The following is an 8,134-nucleotide window of genomic DNA, read 5'->3' as shown; positions in this document are numbered from 1 at the left end:
ACCCTGGAAGAGGCACCCAAAAATAGTCGCCACCTTAACGAGGAGACGAACCACCCTTGCAGAGCAACATCATCGCACGGTGCTGCCGGTACATTTCAGCCAACCGTGGCATCCCTTGCGCTCCAAGAGAGAGGAATGTCGGAGTGCAGACGACCAATTCCACCCTCCCCTGAAGAAGAGGAGAGGGGAGATGACCAGTTCCACCCTCGCGCTCCAAGAGAGAGAAACGTCGGAGTGCAGACGACCAATTCCACCCTCCCCCGAAGAAGGGGAGAGGGCGTGGGAGAGTTAGGGATGCTCAAGTAAGCATGCCCTTGGACGAGCCGCGGAGCCGCGGGTGCAAGTTGTGTTCAAAGACTCGATGATTCACGAAATTCTGCAATTCACACTACGTATATCGCATTTCATTGTGCTCTGTTAGGGAGGCTTTACTCCTATTGGTCTAGAGTAATTTCTCTCTATATCCTAAAAGGCATTTTTGGGACATCAAAACTTCCCTAATGACTACTTTTTTTAGAGGGTTTCTTGGTCTATCATCATTCTACCATAGATTCATAAAGCATTATATGACAATAGCAACTTTTTTTATTGATAAGTTAAAGAAGGAAGCTTTCTTTTAGGATGCCTTTGTAGATCAAAGCTTCAACCAATTAAAGGAGATCCTCACTTATGCTCATATTTTTAGTATACCCAAACTTCTATAAGGAGTTTAGTATATAGTGTAATGCTAGTAGTAGAGGTATAGTGATTATATTGTTATATAGAAGCGTGGTGTCATTACTTTTGAGAGTCATAAGCTCATGAATAAAGAGATGGCTATGAATATGTATAAGTAAGATATGTTGGCTATACTCCATGTAATCAAGAAGTGGCATCATTACTTGTATGGTAGTTGGTTCAACGTCAAGAGCAATCACAAGGTAATTAAGTACTTTCTTACTCAATCAAATCTCACTCTTAAGTAGCATAGGTGGGTGGCTATACTACAAAATCATGGTTTTGATATCACTTGTACATAGGGCAAGGATAGCATAGTGGTTGATTTTCTTTCTAGGATGTGAGCATGTAAATTTCTAGTCATGACTGAGCTTCGTATTGATTAGGTTGAAAAGCTACAAGAAGCTTACTTTTTGGATGAAGAGCTTATCCATACATCTTAGAGATTACAATAAGGATTAACAGAGGAAAACTCATGTTTTTAACTTAAGAATGGCCTCGTTTGGTTTAATGGTAGTATTGTCATTTTCTCTTCTTCTCAATTCAATCTAAAAAATATAGAAGAGATGCATTATTTATCCATAGCTACACACTTAGGTGTATTCAAGACTTATGATAAGATCTCTAAGAGTTTTTACTAGAAGGGATTGTGGAAGGATGTAAAAGATTATGTCATGAAGTGCATTCTATACCAACAGAATAAGGACAACACTCATATGCCAAGCGGTTTGTTACAACCATTGTCCATTCTTGAAGAAAAATAGATGAACATAACCATGGATTTTATTATTGGATTGCCTATGACTAAAAAGGGATGAATAATATCTATGTGGTGGTAGATAAACTCACTAAGACAACCTATTTTGTTCCTGTGAAGGTGCACTTTACTACATCGCAGGTGGCTAGTTAGTTCCTCTAGCACATCTTTAAGTTACATGGATTGTTGTAGGTGATTATGCATGACAAGGACTCTGAGTTCATGAATAACTTTTGGCATGCTGTATTTAGCTCCATGGGTACTAAGTTGGCTCCCTCGACAACCTATCATCCATAACCTCATGGGCAAACACAAAAGGTCAACAAGTGGCTAGAGGCTCTACCTTAGACATTTCTATCATGATGTGCAATATACATGTGACTCCCAATTACACTTGGTTGAGTTTGCTTATAATAATCCTACCCATCCCAATATTAGATTTTCTCCCTTTGAAGCCTTGTATGGCTTTAAAGTGCCCCTTCCCACACTTCTTTTCAATGAGAAGATTAACCCTCATGGGAAAAAGGAGTTAGAGAGGATGCAAACCCTTCTTCAATAGCGTAAAGTGAATCTTAGAAAAGCTCAAAAGCAAATGAAGATGTATACTAATGAGAAAAAGTGTCCTATAAAGTTCTAGAAAGGAGAGTTAGTTTTGGTAAAAGTGCCCAAGTCTCACTACTCCACTTTGAAAGATGGCTCTAGCAATAGGCTTGCTCACAAGTTTTATGAGCCATATAGGATTCTACAGCACATAGGGGACTCGGCATACAGAGTGAAACTACCCTTTTCTACTAAGATTCACAATGTATTTCATGTTATCTAACTCAAACTATTCTATGACACCTAGGTTGATATAATGGAAGAGCTACTCCCATTGATGAAGAAGGTCTCATACAGTATATCCCTAGGGAGATCATAAGACAGGGTGAGAAAAAGCTTCACTCTATGTCCATCACTGAGTACTTGATTACTTGGAGAGGATTACCACTTGAAGAAGATTCTTGGAGAACTAAATCTATATTGGATGAGTTTCCTTAACTTTGAGATGCTTTAGTGGGTAAATTATAGTTCTAGTTGGGCCATATTACAACACCTAGACAATAGTCTATTTTAGAACAAATTTTATTCTATCCTACTTTCAATGAAGTGATACTTATATAGCACAAAAGTAATCTTTAAGAGCTTCGTATTGATGTGTGCCATGCCCCACTTCTCTTTGAGGAGTTATGGTAGCTTTTGTCCAACAACAAGGTCGATTATTACAACAAGCTCTCTACAAATTATAAGGCTCCTTTCATGAAGATTGAATGCGTCAGACTCTTTCTTAAGGATATTCGACATTGTACATTTCAAAAACTTCTATTATGTCTTTATCTCAGTCAAAGACTTTATTTTTCTCATCCATTTCCTATTATTTGTATGGCTGTAAAATAGAGTAGTACTGTGTTATGTCTATATTCTCAACCATTGTAATAACTTTTCAAAAAAAAAAATTGTGGGCAAAAACCTCAGGGCATGGATGGAATGTAATAAATTGGGAAGAGATATTATTTTTTGTGTGTTTGATTACATAACACCATATCACACTAGGATATTTATATAAGGTGTTGAGACTTGTAATTTTTAACCATTAATGAATACAAGATTATAGTCTCTTCATCTCTCCTATTATTTGTATGGCTATAAAATAGAGTAGTACTCTGTTATGTCTATATTCTCAACCATTGTAATAACTTTTCAAAAAAAATTTGTGGGCAAAAACCTCAGGGCATGGATGGAATGTAATAAATTGGGAAGAGATATTATTTTTAGTATGTTTGATTACATAACACCATATCACACTAGCATATTTATATAAGGTGTTGAGACTTGTAATTTTTAACCATTAATGAATACAAGATTATAGTCTCTTCATCTCACCTTTTTCTCTCAGCTTTCATGGCTCCTCTCACCTCTCTCATGTCTTTCTAGTATTTCTCTCTCCTCGCCACTCTTTTTCTCTCTTATGCATTCATCTCTCTTCCTCTTCTTGACATTTAATAATGTTGCTTCAATATTTAAATATTTTTAGATATTATTGTTTCATTCTTTAAATGTTTAACACTAATATTAAACCATCTTATAATTAGCATGTGTTTAGTTTTAATATTAATAAAATTTAAATTAGAAAATGTGTTTAAATTTGATACTATTATTTAAATAATTAAAATATTATATAATTACCTTTAATATTGATATTAATTTATTATAATATTAAAATTATTTGATTATTATGATTATTAAATTATTTTAATAAATAATTTTTTATAAAATATCATAATTTATCTATTATGTTATAATTTTTATTCTATCAACTTAATAATGAGCTTTAATATTAGGATTTAGGATTTTTCAATATAATGTTAATATCTTCATTATACTAGACTTAATGTAGACATTACAATATTTCACAAATCAATTTATAGTAAAATGTAATCTATAAAATATTATAATAGATATTACTTCTTATTATTATGGTAAAACTCTACTTTATAATAACTATGTATCATTTTGTCAAAACTCTAACAAATCCATTGGGGAAAATGTTGGGGCAAAGATCAATCAACATGATTAATCCTCAATGGTTTCCCCAAGTGCTAATAGAGACAAATCTAGGTAACAAGCTTCCTAATTTTCTACTCATATCTAATTCTGAGGAAAATCTGATCACCAAATAGCCCCTAACATATACAAATCTACCTAATGCATGCTTCAAATGCATGAAGGTAGGACACTTAGTAAGGGATTGTCTAGAGTTAAAGCCAAAAGAGGCTGTAGAGAATATTAAGGAAGAAAAGAAATGTACAAAAGATGGCTTTCAACAAGTTAATAGAAAAAGGAAAAAAGTAAAAAAATGTTGCATCCCCAAATAACACTAAAAAGAAAACAAATCATAATAGATACTCATGCCTTCTTCAAGAAGTCCTTGATGAATCCACAATCCCAAGGCCTAATGAGGGGGCTAAAAATCAAGGAGGAGATGAGTTAATATCTAACACCGAAGAAATTGTAGTTGAAAGTACTGAAAAAGAGAAAACCCTAATCTAAATTTGGACAACAAATGTGAGGATGTTGCAACAAAAGATGTGGATAAAGATGAGAAGGGTACAAATCAATTTTGAGATCCTGAAATCTCCATCAATTCGAGTGAAAAAAAAAAAGATCTAAACAAAGCTTCTAAGAGAAGATATTCCAAGGTTGGAGATAGCGATACCAATCCTTTCTCCAAAGGAAAGGAGCTCGAAAAGGCAAAAAGAAAAAATAATTACAATCATCAGTTATCTTAATTTTTTATCCTATAATTGCAAGGGGCTACTAGACCCTAAAAGGGCAAGAATCCTCAAGAATTGGCTCAAAGATCACCAAGCCAAGCCACATTTGATCTATATACAGGAAGTCAAAACTAGAGGACAGGATCTACTAAATAATCTTAACCTAATACATTAGAACTATGATTGGGTTGCTACCAACCACATGAATAAAAGTGGCGGTTCAGTTGCTGGAGTAAACAACAAGTTAAAAGGTATCATGGTTAAGTTTATTACCCACTACGAAAATAGATGGGTTGCAGGCCATCTTAAGGGACATGAAATTTGTAGTAATCTCTTTATATACCTCTTATTCATCCCATGAAAGAACAAACATATGGAACTCTCTGATGCAGATCCAATTCCCAATCATTCTAGTAGGAGCATTCAATATGGTAGAGGACATAGGTAGACTACAAAAGCACACTAGGATGATTGAGCTAGAAGAAGCAATCAATGCAAGTAGGTCAAACTGGAAAGAAGAACTACTACTTACTAAACAGAGCCTAAGGAGGCTACAATAAGAAGACGTTAAGAACATAAAATTGTATTATAAAACATGGTGGGCAAGGAAGATAAACATGCCTATTGTAGAGAAGATCAACTCAATCAAGAAGAAAAATACAAGGAAATAGTGCTAATGTTGAGCAAGAAAGATGGAATATTAGCCTCCTACAATGAAGAAAATCTAGAAACTGCCAAACTATTCTTCCAAGAAATCTTCTCCACCCTCGAAAGATAACCCCTAGAAGTCATGCTTCCTAGAGCCAACGGGACTAAGGTTAGACCTAAAATTGTCCTCTAGTCCCAAATACTAGGTATTGAGTTTTTAGAAATAGAACTAGAGGATACAATAAAGTCTCTAGCCAATGGGAAAATCCTAGGCTTAGATGGCCTCCACAATGATTTTTATAAGGTCTTCAAGGAAGTTCTCATCCAACCCCTGCTTCTAGTATGGAAAGAATCAATTAAGTGTGAAGCTTTACCTATTGATATCTATAAGGAATCAAAGTGATACATAAGAGGGATGAAAAGAATTACCTCTCCAATTGGAGACCCATAACCTATCTATCCTCTACATACAAAATATATGCCAAGACTCTAGCCAGAAAGCTCAGTCCCCATCTAGATGGATAGCTAAGTAAGAAACAAAAGGGCTTTATTAAAGGTAAGCCAATTTTGGACGACATAATCAGTCTATGGGAGCGGTTTGAATTTTCCCAGAAAAAATACCAAAACTTTCTCTTCTTCAAAATAGAATTTAATAAAGCATATGATAAACTAGAGTGGTGCTTTATTCTTCAATCTCTAGAGGATATGGGGTGGGTAATACATTTATCAAGTTTGTGAGCATCTTATTTGGAAATGCCAATACTAAAGTTGTTGTAAATGGAGAACTTTCTACATCATTCCCTCTCTATAGATCTATAAGGCAAGCTTGCCCACTAGCCCCCCTCCTTTTGACCATTTTTGTGGATGCCTTGGTGTGGGAGCTTTCGCTCAACCACCAAGACCCACGGACCGCTTATTGTTTCAAGCGTTCCAAGCTAGCTCTAATGGCTATCTCTCACCTAGCCGATGCACTGTCGATCCTATGAGTGTAGTGAGCTTACCTTGATGCTTGATCGAGTACCCTCCTCTCTCTTGCACTCCGGTAGCTCCACGATTCTTGATGCTAGCTCAAGCATCCTCAAGCCTCCTCCATCTCCAAGCTCCATCCTCCATAGCCGCGCGTGCTAGAGAAGAGAAGAGAAGAGAAGAGAAGAGAAGAAGAGAAGAGGAGATGGTGAAGAGCTTCACCCTCTTGATCCCTCACTCCCACACACACTCACTCCCTCACACTCTCACACTCCCTCTCTCAAGATCACACACAAGCAAGAAGGAGAGAAGAAGAGAGGAAGAAGAAGACTCTTTTTGCCACACACCAAAAAGAATGAGCTTCTCATTCACTTTTCAACTTTATATACAAAGCCCTAAATCCTTTTTGGGCGGTCATCCCCTTTTCCCTTTTTTACATGGCCGGCCGTAGCCTAGGCCCTTTTTCCCATTTCCCACCATTCTAATTTATCTTTTTCCCAACTAATGCATACACTTTGCATAGGAGCGAGCCTAGCGCTCTTTTACAAGGGTTCGGGAGCGCTTCCATGTTTAATGGTGCACCTTTTACTCTTTTGTTGTCTCGGGGCGACACTGAGGCTTTCTGGGGGTCATGCCCAAACGTTTGAATTTTTCAGGGTCTGGTTACCGGCCAAGGCGCCTTTTTCTACTTTTATCCTACGCCTTTGTTGCTATTTTCTTTTTTCCATTTTCCGCTCCTCTATGTTGTGGGAAACACAGTAACATTACCCCCCTCCTAGCCAAGTGCCAGTCCCATGGCACTGCGGTGGGGAGTAGTGGCTAGTTAGGTCTGCTGCTAGGCAGAACTGGTAGGTGGATGACACTGTTTCCAAGGTGGTTGGTGAATGAGAGGTGATGGAGTTTAATGACGATGACCAGGAGAGATTCCGGCGTGCTTTAGGCTTCATGAAGATGCTCGGCCTCTCTCACACAGTTGTGGCGTCCATTTTGCGACGGTTGATTGGGGTTCCAGTTGGCTGGTGGAAATCATGTAGCCGGCCGTCCCTTGAGCATCAGAAATGCTTGAAGCAATAAGCAATCCCTTAGGAGGATGGTATTGGAGGGATTTATCCTGGAGAAGCCCCCTCGAACTCTGTCTGGACAAAGATATGGTTTGTCTTGTATTGAAAATCTGTGTCTTTGATTTGAAGATCTTTGTCTTTGAGTTGAAGGTCGTTAGTACTGCGTTGAAGATCTTGAACCTTGCCTGGAAATTCTTCAGGCTTGTGGAATCAATAAGCGATCCGTAGATCTTGAGGCGTTGGGCATGCATCTTTGGAAGATGAGGTTCCAAGATCTATGCCAATGGCAGATCTATCTTGATTTGGTTCAATCATGGTAGCCATCAGTAGGCAGATGGTTGGCGGTAGGAAGCACGTTGGTCCGTCCACTTCCAATGTAGAAAAGCTCCTAAAATAGCAGCAATGGTGTCATGTCCGGCATATGGAACATATTTTGGTCATTGAAGGATGCCATGGGTGATCTGCTTCAGCTGAGTAGCTAGTTGTTGAAACTTGAACATAACCTGCAAGAAAAGTTGTGCACTCCCTAAGGGGTGTGTCTGCCTCTCTGTGTAGTGCGTGGTGCCCGTGGAAGTGGAACTGGGAGATGGGTCTAACCTTGGGCAAGCCCTTGGTAATGTCCACACTTGAGGACCCAATTCGTGTGTCATTGGAGGTGCAGTGCAAGTCTTAGG

The 8,134-nt window shown here is 37.9% G+C and overlaps 1 pseudogene; it reads right to left on the bottom strand.

Moving 5' to 3' along the window:
• Positions 1-293: 293 nt before the first annotated feature.
• LOC148010313 (5.8S ribosomal RNA) lies at positions 294-416 on the bottom strand (annotated as a pseudogene; the record flags this gene model as incomplete).
• Positions 417-8,134: the final 7,718 nt, after the last annotated feature.

The sequence above is a fragment of the Lygodium microphyllum genome, chromosome 29 (assembly GCF_053477565.2).
Source record: "Lygodium microphyllum isolate KBCC chromosome 29, Lygodium_microphyllum_v1.1.10, whole genome shotgun sequence".
NCBI classification, from domain to species: Eukaryota; Viridiplantae; Streptophyta; class Polypodiopsida; order Schizaeales; family Lygodiaceae; genus Lygodium; species Lygodium microphyllum.
This window is presented reverse-complemented; position numbering and strand designations above follow the sequence as displayed.